The sequence below is a fragment of the Chlamydotis macqueenii genome, chromosome 2 (assembly GCF_036417535.1).
Source record: "Chlamydotis macqueenii isolate bChlMac1 chromosome 2, bChlMac1.mat, whole genome shotgun sequence".
NCBI lineage: Eukaryota > Metazoa > Chordata > Aves > Otidiformes > Otididae > Chlamydotis > Chlamydotis macqueenii.
Genome location: NC_141557.1, coordinates 56,203,159 through 56,220,661, shown reverse-complemented (window position 1 = coordinate 56,220,661; position 17,503 = coordinate 56,203,159). Strand labels below are relative to the sequence as shown.

The following is a 17,503-nucleotide window of genomic DNA, read 5'->3' as shown; positions in this document are numbered from 1 at the left end:
TTCACTCTGGGCTTGACCCAAAGGCCGGCTGTGCTTTGGCTCAGAATCTCTTAAGCACTCGGCTACGCAAGCGCATTGGCGGTTCCCCTACCTCGAGTCTGGCTTTTGATGAATCACAGAGGAGAAGGGAGGGAAAAAAAGTGGGGATTTCTTTTTTTGATAGAGAAAGGTTTACAAAAAGCTAAATCCACTCTAATCTGTGAAGTATTAAGAAGGGATTTAGAGAGAGAAATGTAATCATTTTTAATTTTAATTCCTCTGTAATTAGCATTTCTTTCACAGCATTAGGAAAACTTGTTGTTAGTCTAGTGCTGCTAAGGCTACTGTTCGTGTGAGTTGCCAAAGTCGTTGTCTTTGAATGGGTGTCCCTGAAAGAGCTTGCTAAACTATGACATGTTGTTTAAATAGCACTTCTTTTTTGGTGTTGTGGGTAGGGATGAGCAGTGCTTCTCCTACGCCCAGAGAAGTTACTCTAGCCATTCAGATAGAAACTGGAACAAGTGGGCACTTGAGTGGAAAGAGCTGTGCATGGCAGGGAGCAGGATTTGGCCTCTGTCCGTGCTTTTAATCACAAAGCACTATTTATGTGGTTTGTGGGGATATATATACTTATTTAAAGCATTCATTTTGACTGAGAGTTCAGCTAGGGAACTCTTCCAGGTCAGTGATGTTTCATAGGTGGCTTCCAGTTTTGGGGAGAAGTGTAGGATAAGAAGCTGCCAGCTTTCCAGAGTCCTAGGGAGGCCGGTACTGACTGAGTGACAAGTGTGTAGGGAAGAATAAAGCTGCGCAGTGAGCTGGCTCTTTGGCTCCTGACTCTTGTAGGCAGATCACGGAGAAGAGAGAGAAGTGGAAGTGCTTTTTTTCTCAGACAGAAGTGGCAGATCAGCATGCATGAATGGAGCCAGGGACAGGCAGGCTAAATACAGGCACAAGTCCTGCTTCTGCATTTGGTTTTGAGAGGGCTGCGCTGCATGGATTCGTTTTTGCAGTCCCTTTTATTTGTGTAACCTCTTAACAGAAAGGAAAAAAAAAAAGCAGATGAGCCTTTTATCGTGGTGAAGCAAATTTAGTGTTTTTAAGTGCTTGAACTTTTGTGTGAGTGTGACTTTTCTTCAAGGTGTCGGGTGCCTAATCTATAAAATGAATGGGTGGTGGCTTTGTCAGGAGTGGGTCTTCTGGTGGCTTGCACTGTAGGTATGAGGTCTGCGTATACCATTCTTACGTGTATTGCAGGGCTGAGATGCTGCAGTTCTCCATGAGATAAAGTAGTCAAGCTGAAAATGAAACAAAGCTCTAACTGTATCCCTCCTTGTGTTTAGCAGAGATAAACTACAGTGGAGTCTCAGTGCTGCTCCGTTTGGCTTCTGGCAGCAGCTTTAATTGGTAAAATGCAGATTTTTTTTTTGATCAAGAGAGGATTATTCTTGTTATCAGTCTGGAGCATCTTATTTCAAGATGAAAAGGCTTCGCTGAATTACAGATGCCAACATTTTTACAAAGCACTTTGCCGATTGACATCTCAAAGAGAAAGTATGATTTATTAGCCTATAATGGCTAACACTGAGCACTGGGCTAGGTCCCACTGATTTGTGAAATTGCTTAATATGAATTGCCTTTTTGTGTAATTCAGGTCCCAGGTTTTTCAAATAAACTTAGAATATAAAGTGTATGAAACATTACATACCTGGAAAAGGAAAAGAGTAGTGGGAATGTGTAGCTAAAAAGAAAAGAAAGGGAAAGGAAGAAAGGGAGAAAGAAAGAGTGAGAAAAACAGAAAGAGAAGGAGAAAGCAAAAGAAAGAGAGATAGAAAAGAAAGAAAAATGAAAAAAAAAAGAAAAATCTACTTCTAAATCCATCTTGGTGGTGCTTTTTTACAGTAGTTTGGTTGATATCTTGGCAGGGTAAAGATTAATAACAAGCCTTGTCGCTATCAGTACCTGCTTGTCGATTCTCTGTAACAGGGCTGTCTGTTCAGCATGGAAATTATTGATTAAATAAAAATTGCTATTAGATTGTGATGTGATCCATAATCACAAACAATGCTGGACATTCCTCTTTCAGATCCCAAGCCATGCATCAAGTTTTTCCTTGCAGTAATTTATATTGTGCTGACACTCGCACCCATTAGGCTTTTATCCTCTCCTACATATGTCAAGAAAGCACTAAAAGAAAGAACAGCAGCGGCACAGCGGCAGGTAGGAACTCACTAAATTTTCAGAGAGAAGCACAACATAGCTTCGCTTCTAGTTAGCACCTTATCCCAGCAGTGATTTCTGCCAGACAAGGGCAAGACCCCTTCAATTCAGGGACCTTTTTCAGAGGGTTTTCACTAGGAGACAAGCTTGCTCCACAAGTATTCATAGCTAAAATTACCTCTGTCCTTTATTTCCTTCTGTTATTCCCTTGGTTGTGGTTTTATTTATGATCGTTGCTTAAGGTATGCCCATAGCTGAGCCCTCCATGTCAGGACGATGTGGAAAGGGGATACATCCAGGGATATGGATGTATCCAATATGTTTTTGTGGGGTATTTTTAGCATTCTGGAATGTGAAGGACAAGTGGATTTCCTGTATTTATTTAGCTCTGATGTTTCCTAATTTGAGGAATCCAGGACTGGAGTGCTTCAGTTAAGACTGCATCACTTTTGGCTGAGTTAATTAAAAAGATAGTATCTCACTGTTCTCTTCACTGCACATGTGAGAGCATGGTACCAACTTTCTTCCTCCTGTGAGAGCCTTTGTCTAAAGCTAAAGGAAACTTAGTCAGAGTTTGGCCACTTACAGGAATTATGCCCACACAGCTTCTCTGTCCCTTTGTGTCAGAAGACTTAAACGATATATATGTCAAAACTGATCAAGCCCACTTGGCCTGGCTGCTGGAGAGAGGCATTCCTGTAGCTCTGAACTGTGCGTTGTAGATCGTTCTGCCAGTTACCAGCACTAGCCAGGATTACTAAAAGAGTTTTGTAGTTCCATATGAGAGCTGAGAATATAGAAGCTTAATACACTGTGGATATGTGATTTCTTTTGTTAGTGTAATTTTTCTTAAAGTTAGTGAAATTAAGACTTTAAACTGTTACCAGTGCTAGTTATAATATTTTTGTATCTCGCTACTGTTGGGGTAGTTTTTACATCTCTTTCTTGTGCCTAAACCATTCCCAATATTATCACAGATAAGAAAACCCTACCTGCAGTATTTGACCGTTTGCCACATTACACTCGGTTTAAAGAGTGTTTAACAGTGAGCTTAGCTTACTTCATTATGCAGGGCAAATACTAAGTTTTCAGGCTTGGCCACTGCCATCTAAATCAAAAGACTACTTCATTTCGCAAAGCCAGAGCATGTGCCTTGCACACCTCCCTCCAGCGCAGCCACTTTCTCCCATGGATCAGAGCCAAGGGATTACCAGGCAGGAAATTAATTGCCAAGGGGATTCCAACACTTACGGTTACTAAAAAAGCCTGAACAAAGACGTGTGTTTTCTATCACATTCTGTAGGCGCCAGGCTCCGGCTCTGATAGTTTTTGGATGAGGGAGAGTTAGGGAGATACAGGACTGCCCTTTGCTTTACTCCTGCAGACTTCTGGGGCTGACTGCCAGCACGTCTATCCCGTTCAGATGGTGCCACGATGGTATATAGGAGAAGAGATGAATCTCTGAGATAAACCAGACAATCTAGAATTGATTTTTAGTTACCAGAAGCACCTGCAAGTTTACTGCAAATCAATTAAAGTTAGCATGTGGAAGGCGGAGCAGAAAAAAAAAAAAAGGCCTTGGCTCTTTTCTAAGTGTGTTAGGTGATACCCCCGTGTTCTACTAAGAGCTCCTGTACAATTTTCATTCCAACAGCTCAAACATATGTCTGTAGTCTAGCTACAACACAAGAGTGTCTATGGTATATATGAGTGAATAGAAAATATTATCCCATGGCAGGAGAGAGATGAAAGAAAGTATCTCTGCTGCTGCTCCCTGGAGCATCGAGGGTGACTAACTTCTAACGTGTGACAGACCTTTGCTAACCTGGACTTTGCTAGCCTGTGATTGGGATGACCAAGCCTGGCGCGGATGTGAAAGATAAATTCTAAATGCACGTCCAGTGGAAAAAAAACTGAAGGAGATCTCAGAAGAGCAGTAAACTGTTGCATGTGCTGAAGCTTGTTAGGAATGTTTCTTAGAGATGTTAGGAAGGAAGTGCCCTAAATATCTTCTCCAGTTCAGTTGTGATGTCATGGCTTTAACACACTGCTGCCTCTGTCACCCACCAATGTTGTATTAATTCTACTAGGACCTCCTCTCTGATGAAACAACTGTTAAAACATACATCGTCCAGTAAAGATTTTGGTAATGCTTATCACTGCCATCATTTTAATTTGTAGTTGTGTGCTTTTAAGTCACTACATTCCTAACTTTCTTGGGGTTTTTTTTGCGCATTTCATTGCAAAAAGTGGATCAGGCATTATCTCCTAATCTGACCTGCAGCTTTCATAGACTATGTGTAAGGAGACACTGAGTGTATTTATTGAAAAAATACTGCTATTCAACAGTCCCTTTCTGCAGACAAAGCATTGGTATTTTTATTGTATGGGCAATTTAAAAAAAATTAAGAAGTCTTACTGATTGATTTACACAGGTTATCCTGCTGAGAAATATCATAGAAAGAGGGGAAGAAACTCTTTAGCAGGGCCTGTTGTGATAGGATGAGGGGTAATGGTTTTAAAATAGAAGGAAGCAGACTAGATATAAGGAAAAATTTTTTTACAATGAGGGTGGTGAAGCACTGGAACAGGTTGCCCAGAGAGGTTGTAGATGCCCCATCTCTGGAAACATTCAAGGCCAGGTTGGATGGGGCTCTGAGCAACCTGATCTGGTTGGAGATGTCCCTGCTTCTTGCAGGAGGGCTGGACTAGATGACCTTTAAAGGTCTCTTCCAACCCTAATCATTCTATGATTTCATATGAGGAATATATTTCATTTTAACTGGATCAGTGTGAGCTGTGCTGTAATAATTTTACAAGTACTAAAAGCAGAAGAAAGTGCAATGGTTTTATAAAATCTAGTCCAAGGTTGAACTAAACGAAGTATATACTGTTCAGCAGATCCTGTCTACATGCTTAGTGTTACTGCCCATACGTTTCATACACTTGAAAGAGCAGATCCCATTTAATTGTCTGACATTTACCTTGCTATTCCGCCCCATTAGGAGCATAGGATTTTCAGTAAAAGAAGGCAGTGGTTTCAGTTTTTTGTAAGGCATCAAGTACTTTGCTAATCCTTCTGTGTAGATAGTTGACCCATCATACCAATCTGGGAGTTTGGAAGACTTCAAAATCTTATTAAAATAGTACTTTTTAGCTTTTCCTTGTTCTACCTTGTTAGCCTTTCGTACATCTGTAAGTTAGCTCATGGGATTAAGCAGTTTGTCTCTGCTGGTATAAAATGATATAAAGCTGCTGGAATATATGGTTACATTTTAACTCAAAGAGCCTGTTGGTACTAACCTTCTTGCAGTCTATTTCCAAACCCATGCACTGAAAGGCAGTGTAAATTTTAATAGATTTTTTTTTTTATTAAAACCATACAATTTTCATAAAACAGCTCTGGCTTTATATATTCATTTGGTGCACCACAGTTCTTGGGATATTTTGCTGGAACTTTTTTACTTCCATTTTTTTCTGCTCTGGGCATCTTTAGTGTTGAACATTTATTTCTTAGCTCCACCAGTCTGGTTTATATTGTGGAATGTCAAGATTAGAAATCTCTTCCCATTTTATTTTCTTATGAACATGCCCTATTTTAAATGAAAATATTATTACTTTGAGCTGTTTGAACCCACAACTCAGTAATTAACTATTAGAGCTGCTAAAACCCCGCTCCTGCAGAGAGCTCGGTGCATTTGGACCCAGTCGAGTTTAATGGGCTCCAAGCTGCCGTAAGAGCCCGTGCAAGCAGAGCAGCTCGCAGAACGAAGATCTGCGCATGTCAACTAGGAGCAATGGCTGGAATTTATCAAAGCCAAACAATATAGGGGGAGAATAGTTAATTTCAGATTTAATATATACAGAAGGTCTGATTTCCATTGAAGTTGGATGAGTTATAGTGGTAGGAAGGAGGCTTATAGATTTTTGTCTTCTGCAGCAATGTGGGAAAACATCCAAAGTATTTTGTTCTTCTGCCTTGTGTGTGCTGGTGTGCTTCTTACAAAATCAGGAGGGTATTTTCAGTCTTCATACTGTTTGCAAATAAGATGAAATACCTTATTGTAATGCCTTTTTGTGGTTGCTTCCTCCTCAAGTGTGCTGGCAGGAGTCCTCTGTGGTCTTTTTTTGCCAGTGAGAAAAATCCAGAAATAGAATATATGCTTAACACACTTAAAAGTGTGTTACACTAACATCTGTAGCAGTGCTGAGTGCTGGCCTGTTCAGGTTTTTCAGGTTTGGGGTTTTTTGGGGGTTTGTTTTGTTTTGTTTTTTTAAGGTAATGCCTGTTTTTCGTGTATGCTTTTGCTAAAGATTGTACACAGCTGTATGTGAGTCCAGATTTGTAAAGAAGGAAGTCAGCCTTGCTCATGTTGGGCACTGCCCATGAGGGAGTTTTAATGGGTTTTAACTTGGTTTTCCTGGAAATTCTGTAGCAGTTGCACGTAAAATCAATTTTTATCCCTAAATGCAAAGATCATGAAGCAGAAAATTTTGAAGTTGAGCCTCAGGTGGTTTTCTCTCCTTATATTTTCAGTCACTCCTAGGAGGTATCAAACAGTACATTTTCTAGGCAACATGCACTGCTAATCTCAGACCTAGTGAAGGGCAGATGTTTGGTTTCAGGCCAGTCTTAACCCTCTTCCCTGTCCAGTTGTAGGAACACCTCTGCCCTTGTTTGTGCACTACTGTTTTGACTAGGTTGAGAGAGGAATGTGTAACAGATTTGCATGGAATGTGGAGCTCTTTGCAACGAGGATCTCCTCTCTTGAGGGCTCATGGCAGGAACAGGCATTGCACCTCCTTGCAGTCATGCCATAGAGCTCTTTCCTGAAGGCAGGAATCCTTCCTGCATCTCAAGCTGTAGCACTCCTGCCTGTAGCCAGCTCTCAAAAAGTCTGTGGGGAGAGCTTGTGTGATGGAGAAAGAAGGAAGGAAAGCAGGCAGAAGAGGCTGAACATCATCAGTGCAGGGCTAGGGTATAGGATTTGGGAGAAGATCATCTTCAGTTGCTATGGCACTGTAAAGGCCAACTTCACAGCTTCATCACTTAGTCAGCAGTGGATCTTAAACCCTTCAGCCAGCAGCCTTTGTTCAGTCTCCTTCCAGCCCTGGCCTTTTGAGCCAAGTTTGAATTCTCCATCAGTAGTGCACACTTTGCCTGGCTTCTTTCTCCCTCTGCTTTTTCTCCTTGCTAGTCTGTCTTGGGTCTCTTGGTTTACACTGCAGGCACCAAATTACCCTAAATTTTTCTCATGTGACCTTTATGCAGAAGACAGGTAAAATGTGGGTGTAATTTGGGGACCTAAATGTGAAGAGCCTAAAAAACACAAAGTAAAAGTGAGCCAAACATGGATAAGTAAGATTATTTTTCTTGAAGTTATTTCTGCGTACAGCTGAAGTCTTGGTGAAGGGGAGAGTTGTAATGGGGTCCTACCTGTCAGGTTGCCTTTTCCAAAATGGATCACCCTTCAGCAAAGGGTGTAGCCGTTACAAGGTCAGTGCGGCTTTCAAACTGTGTGTCAGAACACGCATAGTTTACACCAACAAAAATGCTGGAGTGATTGGAATCTGGAGGAGAGTTTACCAGCATCCACACAGTGGCGTGGAGCGAATAATAAAAACTGTAGGAGTTGTGCAGAGGAGTGCGCTGGGGTGGAGGGAACCAGGATGGCAGCCAGAGCAGGGAATTAATGCAGACAACAGGCAGGTAGGGCAAAAGTGGTTGGGGGAATTGGAAGGAGTGGTCAGCTTGGAGTTGGCCCCTTGTACTCTTTCAGGAGCAGTGGAGAGGGGGACACTTATTCTCTACAGGCTCCTTTATCCAAGAAATTATTCATCCTTATGGTCACCCTGTTGCATCTTTCCCTGCTTCAGCAGTTCTCAGGAGAGCAAGGTATACCCTTGGAGGGCAGAGATATAACCAAAACGTCCCCATTTGAGAAGAGTTCAGTTGAGCATCTGGTTCATGGTTTGCACTTTGAGTTCCTTCACTTCTCTGCTGCAGCTCCCTCGCACAAATGCAATTAGCCCTGTCTTTGGGCAAGTCACAAATTCAGGTGGTTGAAGAGACAGGTGGAGCCTTTTTTTTTCTTCTTTGTAACATCACCAAATGTGGAAGCTCTGATACAGAGCATCAGTGCTGGAGGACCTGGCAAAGCCCAGTTATCACAGCAGCAACATTGAAAAGTTATTTCCATACATTTGGGAAAAAAAAGGAGAGTAAAGAAAGCTGGAATTCCTGTAACATACCAGCTTCACCTATTAACCTCCCAGCTAGTAATAGAAGAATGCAACCTTCAAGAAAGAGATGGCATTTGATTTTAGACAGAGTTATGGAAGGGAACATCAGAGAAGAAACAAAGTTGAGAGTCATCAAAGCATCTTTCCTGCCACTGTAAAAGTGAAATGATCGATGTCCACAACATCTATGTTGATTTCGTTTATTAAATTTTCAGGTTTAGGAAATAAAGATGCAATATCTGCCCATTGCTTTATAGCTGCTACACAGGAAATCAAAGGAGAGCTGTAAAATATTGCCCTTGATGGAGCTGTGCTTTGCTGCTAACAGACTTAACTGTACTGTATACTTGAATATATGTATATTAAATGAAACAAGAACAAGATGTGATCTTATTGGGAAAGAATCCCTGCAATATCCCACAAGTTCCATTCCCTGCACAGAATATCCCAAAGTCTACCAAAAAGCTGTCCAAAACCTGGAAATACAGATACAGGCTGAGGAAATCGGTTCCCAGCCTGATGAGCAAGCTGTGTTTGTCCTGTTGGTATTATATCTTATCCATACTGTATAACTGCTAGATCAGAGATTAAAAGAAGGTCATGCTGTATTATGAACGGCTGTCTTTATTTTTAGGATTAGATAACTTTTCTCTCCCCCCCGCCCCCGCAGCCCCCACTGATTCTCTTTGTGTCCTAAGGGCAGATCCTTTCTCTTTAGTCAGGAATGTAATAAGGCAGGTTTTCCTCTCTCCAGGATATTGTGTCTGTTTCACTGTGTTTAAATTGCCACAGAAAGCTCTTCTGAGCAAAATACAGTATTTTCTTTGTACAAGAGCCAACGATTGACGTATCCTTGGGGACTTGTCTGTCTTTAGCATTTAAACATACAAGTTGGCTATGTTTAACCTATTGATAGGCAACGAAGACAACTACAGAATTTATTGCAAGAGAACAAAAGGATAAGCAGAAAGAAAACATTTTTTTTTTAAACTTGGGGATTGAGAACTTTTATTGCTGCTGTTAGTGCAGAGATGAAAAAAAAATAGTTAGACCTATATTTTCAGCTGAAACAGGGAGGTGAGAAGAAAACAGTCCTGCTGGATTGTGTAGGTTGAATTATTCCTGTTTATTAGTAATAGATTCATGTTTCAAGAACAAGACTTCTCCAAACTCATACATAAAAAATTATTTGATTTGCCATGGCTTGGTTAAACAGCATTTGGGGCAAAAAGATTACTCCTGCTCAGGCTTATAGTGAACTCCATAAAGTGCAAATGTTCATTAATTATTATTAGTTTGACTGCTCTCGGTCTGTGTGCATTCCTCGCTTCCGAACTTGTATGCCCCATGAGACAAGAAGATTCTCTTTCCATGTGTTGCACTGGCCCCAGATCTTTAATACATGTTAAAATATGACGATAAACCCAGTCTTCTCCCAGTGGCAGCTGTGCTGGCCCAAGACAGCTGTTGACCCCAACTGTTTGTTGCAACATCTCTGATGTTCCCCTCAGTCTGTCCTTCACATAGGAATGCTCCCTTGGATGCTGCAATCAAAACAGCCAGATCAACCCACGCCCTTTGGATTGAGGCAGATGAATAAGTGGTGTTTGAACTATTGAGGCAATGATATTGGAAGTACAGCAACATCTTGCTAAGAAAAGGTGATGAGTTGTTATGGGCCAGAACCATTCAGTGTCTCAGAACATGAAAGGATCCCTCCTGCCACTTTACCCTTTTCTTACTGTTTCCATACTCTCTTCCAGCCCTTGGTTTCCATGCTGCCCTTCTCCTGAGCCTATCATCCCCATCCGTCTACGTCCATGGGCTATCTCAAGTTACAAATCATCATTATTTTTCAGTTGATTTGGCCTTCTAATTTTGATCCCTCCCTTTCTTCATTGACTGCTATTGCCAGTTCTCAAGGGACAGAGATGGGAATCCAGAATTGCACAGTAATAAATGAGCTTCAAGCATGAATTCAGCTGGAATGCTGACTGAAGTCTAGCTTTTTTTTCTTACAATTAAATATTAACAGTCATGTACACAGAGTTAATATATTAAGTTTGTAAAATAGTGTAAATTGTATTTCCTGTTTTCTACATACTTCACTCCTTTTTGAAATAACCATCTTTTTGACTGAAACTTTCTTTATTTGGCAATTTGATTTTGTCTTAATGAGTAAAACCTATTTAGTCACACTGGAGTTACAAAGATTTGTGGTATATATTTTTTTAATACTGTTAAAAAAGTCACACTCTTCTCTCTCTCATGTAACCCCAGAATATCTGGTTGCTGAAATGTGGTAGTCCTTATTTAGGTTTACAATCATGACCAAATCTAGAGGGAGTGGGGGGCTTCATTTGTTAATACTGGAAAACTTTGAAAATTAAGTATTGAGATTGAATAACAAGATCAAACACTGCAGGGTGAGGAGTGCATTGTGCAAACAGATTATTTAGTGCATTCATTATACACAGAGGAAATTGCCGTGCAGTGCTTTTGAGATCCAGCTGATTTTAACTGTGGGTATTCTGTTTCAGCAAAGGTGTCAAGACTGTCGAGGCGCTGACCTGCTTTGGGCCAGATCAGGGGATTGTATACATTTTCACGTTGCTAATCAGTGTTAGCAGAGATCTGTCACAACAGCATTTCTTAAATCTTCCATAAAGTATGCAAGACAGCCTCAAGAACTCTAATAGAATAACAATAAATGCATCCAAAGGAAAGGAAGCAGGAGTGGAGATGGTTATCTGAGCTTCTCCACAGGCCTGTGCCCATGCAGAAATGCAGAGTTCTTCATGTATAGCTGTAACTTCGACTTGGCTTTAGGAACTGCAAGCGGCTTAAACATTTATGCCACCATAAAGGTTTAAAGCAGCTTAAGTGCTTCTTCCATCTCGGGAACTAAAAATGGCTTAAGTACTTATACCACCCTAAGGACGCGAGGTCAAAACCGTACTCTTGACTTGTGCAGCAGGGAGGAGACATTAGTCTCTTGTGGTTGTTTAGCCTGGTTATGCCTACAAATGATCTTTAGTAGGGAAAGGACAGAAGGGATCCGTACCTATTTTCCAACAGATAAGAGGAAGTCAAAATGCATGCATTGTTCTAACAGAGAGTCATAGAGGTTAGAGGAAGACTGGATTGCAGTGACTGGAATGTGTCTGAAAAGTCTGCTGGGGATTTCACTCCACAGAGATGCAATTTTTTTTTCCTCCTCACAATGGGATTTCTATTGTCACAAGATATTTCCTGCCTCACCAGGACCTCTTTTATGTCCTGACTTCTTTTCAAAGCTTTTGTCTGTCCATCTTGCTGTGGATCATGGAGTTAATCTTTATCGAGATGTTAATGAGATGGTAGGGAGGCCTGCCTGATGTCATCTCTTAGTTGCCTGACTACCAAAAATGGTAGCGAGTAGCAGTGATGAGCTGTGGATTGCATCCCTGGGGATCAGGCAAGCATGGGTACTTGCTTAAGTGCTGCTCTGTCACTTTTCTGAATGCTGGTACTCTTTTTACAATCACTCAGATATCTCAGGAAGCCATGTCGGTCAAGAACCTCAGAAGTATGCACACACTTATGAACAAGTGACTGCTTTCAGTGGGAATCAGAGACCTAAATGCTTCTGGGCTTTAGCTTTCCTGGGCCTTAAGTGTCCACCTTTGCTGTGGCCATAGTGGTAGACGCTATTTCCCAAGGTTTGTTGTTAGGAGAGGTACATTCACAAGCTATGAGGTACGTGCGTGCTTTGGTAATGGTCTCAAGTCGAAAATGAAAGAGAGATCTGTACTTACACGGAAGCAAGGACAGGAAAGTTTAATTCTGTTATGCCAAGTCTGGTGAACTCTGGTGTACTTCACACTATTCTGTTTGAAAAGGTGAAATACTAGAACAGGCAAAGAGAAGGGCCGAGAGGACCACTGAGGTGGGATGCACTAACGCAGTCCTGGAAGTGGCAGTGAGGAAGCTGAGAACAAAATGACAGGCAGGACCTAGGGACTTTCGGACCTCCAGCCAAAGCAGGGTAGGAGTGGGAGTGGGGATTTGATCATCCTAGAGAAGACCAGAAGGAACCAGTTTATTTAATCCAGCAAATGAAGGCTGAGAGGAGAGGGTTGTCTGTCAATTAGCTGGGGTGGGGAAGGAAGAGAAATAAACACTGTGCAGGGAAGCAGGGCTGTTTAAGCTAAAGGATAGTGTTGGCACGAAAACAAATGAGTATAAATTGGCTGTGAATAAATCGAAGCTAGAAATTAGTTGCTAACCGGCAGAGGAGTGAGTTCCTAAAAGAGCCCTCCGCTGGGAGCAGAGGGAGCAAATCACCAATGTACTTAGAAGATGAAGCTTGCTTCGTTCGTGACCGGGATTATGTGTAGTGGGGCTTGCCACAGCGAGTGATGGGCCTGATGACCTGGAAGCCCCCATCCTGTTTCTAACCGTATGAAGGCTTAAGGACAAATCTACATCTCCTATGCAAAACACGTACATAAGAGTGCTCCCTGCAGACTTACAGGTCAGGGAGTACTAATCCCCTTCCAAACCAGCCTCAGAGCTATCCAGTCTGTTACTGCTGGACACGATCTCTGAACGTTTCCTCTGCGCAGCCCATGGGCTCCACGACTCCCTCATGCAGCTGCGGGATGAGCTGTGTTTAGCAGGCGTTCCACTGCAGTGCCTCTTTGCCATTTGCTCTTCGTCTCCTACGCAGCAAATGAAGCAGCTCTGCTGGTTTGAGGGCCTTTCTGTGGCAGCACAGTGCAGGAGGAGGTTTGTGCTAGAAGATTACTTAAGTCCTGCTTCTGCTTGATGTCAGTAGTGAGGTTTAGTGAGCAGTTATTTAGCTCTTCTTTTAAATTTTTAAAATACAGGGAAATAACTATGAGAAGACAAAAGTCTAAAATTATCATTGTATAAATTGAAATTAAACCTTTTTTTTTTTTTGCAATGGTGATACACCTTACGCTCTGCTACTAACTTACTGCATTATACCAATGCAGCATGATCTCTTCCAGTTTTCTCCTATCATACATTAAGATAGTTAGGAAGCAGAATCAGGAGATTTTCCCAGTGTTTCCTACTCCGTCCTCCAAATAACTTTGCTTTCAGATGCAATCTCCTTCGCAGGTGACAGTCATTCTTTTTCTGTTGTTCCTAACTCATTCCATTAGTATGAAGGGACTTTCCCCCTGCTCTTGGACTACTGTGAGAGCACATTTGGCCTTTATTTATGTATTGAGTATTGGGTACCAAGAGGTCAGATAGGATATTATTCTTAGATACTCCTTTTCTTCTAAAAACCACATGGAGGAGGGAAATGGAACCCTACCTCCAGTGTCACCTCACATCATCTGCTACAAGGTGGAGTTGCACATACAGTGTACATTGACTGTGTGAGATCATGTATGGTTTAAGGTGTTCCCTTTTTAAATAGTATTTCTTACTATGTAAGTATTTATACTTCCAGGACACTGCAGATTCTACTCCCTGTTACCTCACCTTTTTGAGCTTCACCAGTAGAGATGACAGGCCAACTTTAGCCTTGATTGCAATGAATTTGGTGCCTTTTTTTTTTCTCTGGCATTGAAATCCATCTCAGAGTTTCCTCCTTCAAAGCCAAGGTATTCTGAGACCAAAATCAGTATTTAGGTCAGCTCCTTCTGTTAAGTTTAGGGTATTTTGGAGCCAAATGATAATAGCAACTTTTTTTTAAAGAAAATAAAATGAGCCAGGACAGACTGAAATTTGGTAATGCGCATTGAAGTGGCATGAAAGTGACTGGTATTTGTCAAATGACCCCTGTTTAGCAGCTTTTTGGAGCTGTGTGCAATGGGAGATAGCTAGTAGAATTCCAGCTTTTAATGGTGGCTTTTTTTTTCAGGTCAGAAATTTTTAATAATACAGAGCTGATGCTTCAGAGCCTCATATTAGCAAACCTGACACTAGGGAGTAATATCATTGGCTTTCATGCGCCTATTTACTGTAATAAGGATTACCAACATGAGTAAAACTTGCAGGTTTGGGCCTACAAAATTAAAAGAAAAGCCTTTTCACACCCTAAAACTGCATCAAAATTCAATTTCACCAGGAAAAAAAAATCCTTCTGATCTAGTCCCTGGAATGTGACATTTCATGGATGTAATAAGGTTACAAACAGATTATAAATTGAAACCCTATAAATCCTTATTGTACTGTACCAAAGCTTCTGCTTTGCATAATACTCTTACTCCTGACTGTTCTTTATTTTACAAGCTCAGAACTATTCATTCCCTCTCATAATAGAGACCAGGGAGCCAAAAACACCATGCAAAATCCAAAGGTAATTATCTGAGTCAAAGAACCCAAATGTCAGAGTTCACAAACTTCTGAACTTTTGTAATTGTGGGTGTTTGCACAGTGAGACCTCCTTCTTCCTTTAAACATGTAAATATTGCACGTTCTTTCTGCCAGATGATAACGATAAAAAATCCTGGCATAGATTTAGTTTCTGTTTCGTATTTGTACCGTTCTGCCTACAATGTCCATAGCAGATGACTGATCAGTTTTCAAATCGTAACTTGAGAGAGTGAGGGCATTTGAATCTGGCTCTGTGTGATCAGGGTTACAAATGCTGTGAATCTCCTTACCTAAGAACACCGCTGGTTTCTGCTGTTGGCCTCTTACTTGTGCTGATTTAGTATCTAGCAAGTGTCTCTTTCCAGACCAGCCTTCCAGTATTTGGAAGCTAAAATATCACCCCTCTGCAAAAAGCAATTGAGCAGCTCATCTGAGAGCTAAAGAAATTACCCAAGTTAGCAGGTGATGTCATGGGCTCTTTTCTTATAGGCTTTACCTGAAGGGGAGAGTCCTCAGAGAGGTTGAATGCGAATGAGATGGCTTTGCAGGTGAGCTCTCAGAGGCCACTTGGAGCATCAGGGCAATGAGAGAAAACTCCGCAAAAAGGGGTTTGATTTTAGGAAGAGCAGAGGGAGTAGGAAGGGAGTGACAGGATAAGAGAGCAGGGCAGACAAGTACAGACAGAGAGACAGTTGTGCAGTGACCTTGCAGGTGATCACAAGATACTTGACAGGTGAGCCAGTGAAGTGAGGTAGAGAGGTGAATGATCAAGTCACCATCTTGGGCAAGCTTTGTCCGGCACTACTGTGAGCCTGGGCTGGGGAGGCAGTGAGGAAGGGAGTTTTATGCCCATGAGAAGGGCCAGTTTTAGAGGATGCTCATGCTGATAAAGGCTAGAGGTCTGGAGCAAGGAGCAACCTCATTTGCAGGGACAAAGAGAAACTTTGTCCTATGGAGAATTTCTTTGAAAGAGCATCCATGGTGCCTGACTGTCTGCACAGCAGGAGGTAGAGGGAGGAGCTGTTGTGAACTGATTGAACCAACCTTGGAGTTTTTGTATCAAATGGAAAGTCTGTGTCGCACACTCACTTTAATTTCCCTTTTGGCCACTAAGGTTTAACCAAATAACTCACAGTCTTTAACGTTTACAGAAAAATTTGGCCAAAAATTACTTTAATGCATTGGCTTTTGTCCTGTTACTTCTTTCTCTTTCAGGAAAGAAGAGTGCATATTAACCTCTTTGTACTTGTCTGATGCCATTTGACAGCGCAGGTACACTTTTGGTACAGGCATGTGTAGTACGAATGGACTTGACATCTGCATTTGAAACATAAACTCCTGCAGATTACATGCTGTACATTGTCCAGCACATCTGCTCTGTTCATGCGCTCTGCACCCCATCACAACTTTGAAGAAATGGCAATAAAGTTTCAGAAAGAGAAAAAGAGCAGTCATCTTTTATAGGCAACGCACATCTGTTTGCCATGGCGATGCCACATAATTGTGAACATAAGTAATTTTATTTGGTTTTCTAATTGTTTTCAGGACTTTGGAAAAGATTGAGATTATCTTCTTTGTGTTCCACTATGAACTACCGAGTTTCTGTGTGGCTGGCTTTTTCTGTGAGCTACTTATGGAGCAGATACAGATTTCATCCCTGTGCTGTGATCAAATAAAAACTCTGGAAGGATTTTGTCTGGTGTCTTAGTGGAAATAATCGCATTTGCTGAGAAATGCAGCCATCTAGTGGCACAGCTAGCAAGCTGTGGTAGAAAGTTCAGCAATGGGGAAGACACTGAGGCAACATTTCTCCAAGAGAATCCGTGATGATGAGTCGAGTAGCTCTTGCTGAAATTGCAGACTTCATAAACCTTTGACAGTCCAGGTGTAGGGTGCTTTTGTTGTTTGCTGAAGCTATGCAAAAGATTGAAACAGTTAAACCTTGAGAAAACAAACCAATCTTGAGCCTGGCCCTGATTCATCTGCCCGTTCCTACTCAGAAACATGATCAGGAAGAATTAAATCCATATTTAAATGCTCTGCTGAACTGAATCTTACCGGAGGGAACAGAGCAAGCTTCTTCTCTGGAAGAGTAAAAGGTAGACAGCCCTGGCCTGTCTCTGGATACCCTCACGCAGATGACACTGACCACAGCCAGACACTTGCATGCGTGCCAGCAGGCCTGGGGCAGGTGTCACTCCCAGACACTTTCAGACAGAGCCGTACTTGGCAATGGCAGCTTGATGGATGCTTCTGTGCACAGAGTTTTTAGTTATTGCAGTGTGTAGGGTTTTGTTTCTGCTACCACAACATGTACACTAACCCACTACATTTACTGAAAGAAAATGCAGCGAGTTAAAAGTTTTGGTGGAAATGTGTTTTGGCGGTTCTATTGATTTTTCAGGTTGGTGGACGTGTTTTTAAGGGCTTGCTTTTGTAACTTTGTGTTGAGTGGCACTTAAGTAAGGCTTCCCTGATCTGGGAAAGCATTGCTCAATATGAATCATGCAAGTGGTACCGTGCATGAAGTTATCCAGCATCCGTTTAACAGCCTGTATCACTAAGGCCTGATCCGAAGCCTGTTGACGTCAGTAGAAATAAATTCGTGGGCCTTAGTGGACTTTCAGTGAGATCTATAATTTGAACCCCATGATCACTTTGGAGCATTGACAATCCTCTTATTCTTTTTCGTACCGCAGGATCCTGGTTCACACCTGAGCCTCTG

The 17,503-nt window shown here is 41.7% G+C and overlaps 1 protein-coding gene across 2 annotated transcripts in view; it reads left to right on the top strand.

Annotated features, from left to right (window-relative positions):
* The window catches only part of GLI3 (GLI family zinc finger 3), a 195,821-nt gene that overhangs the window by 161,756 nt on the left and 16,562 nt on the right, over window positions 1-17,503 (top strand). The gene's annotated exons all lie outside the window — the stretch shown is intronic.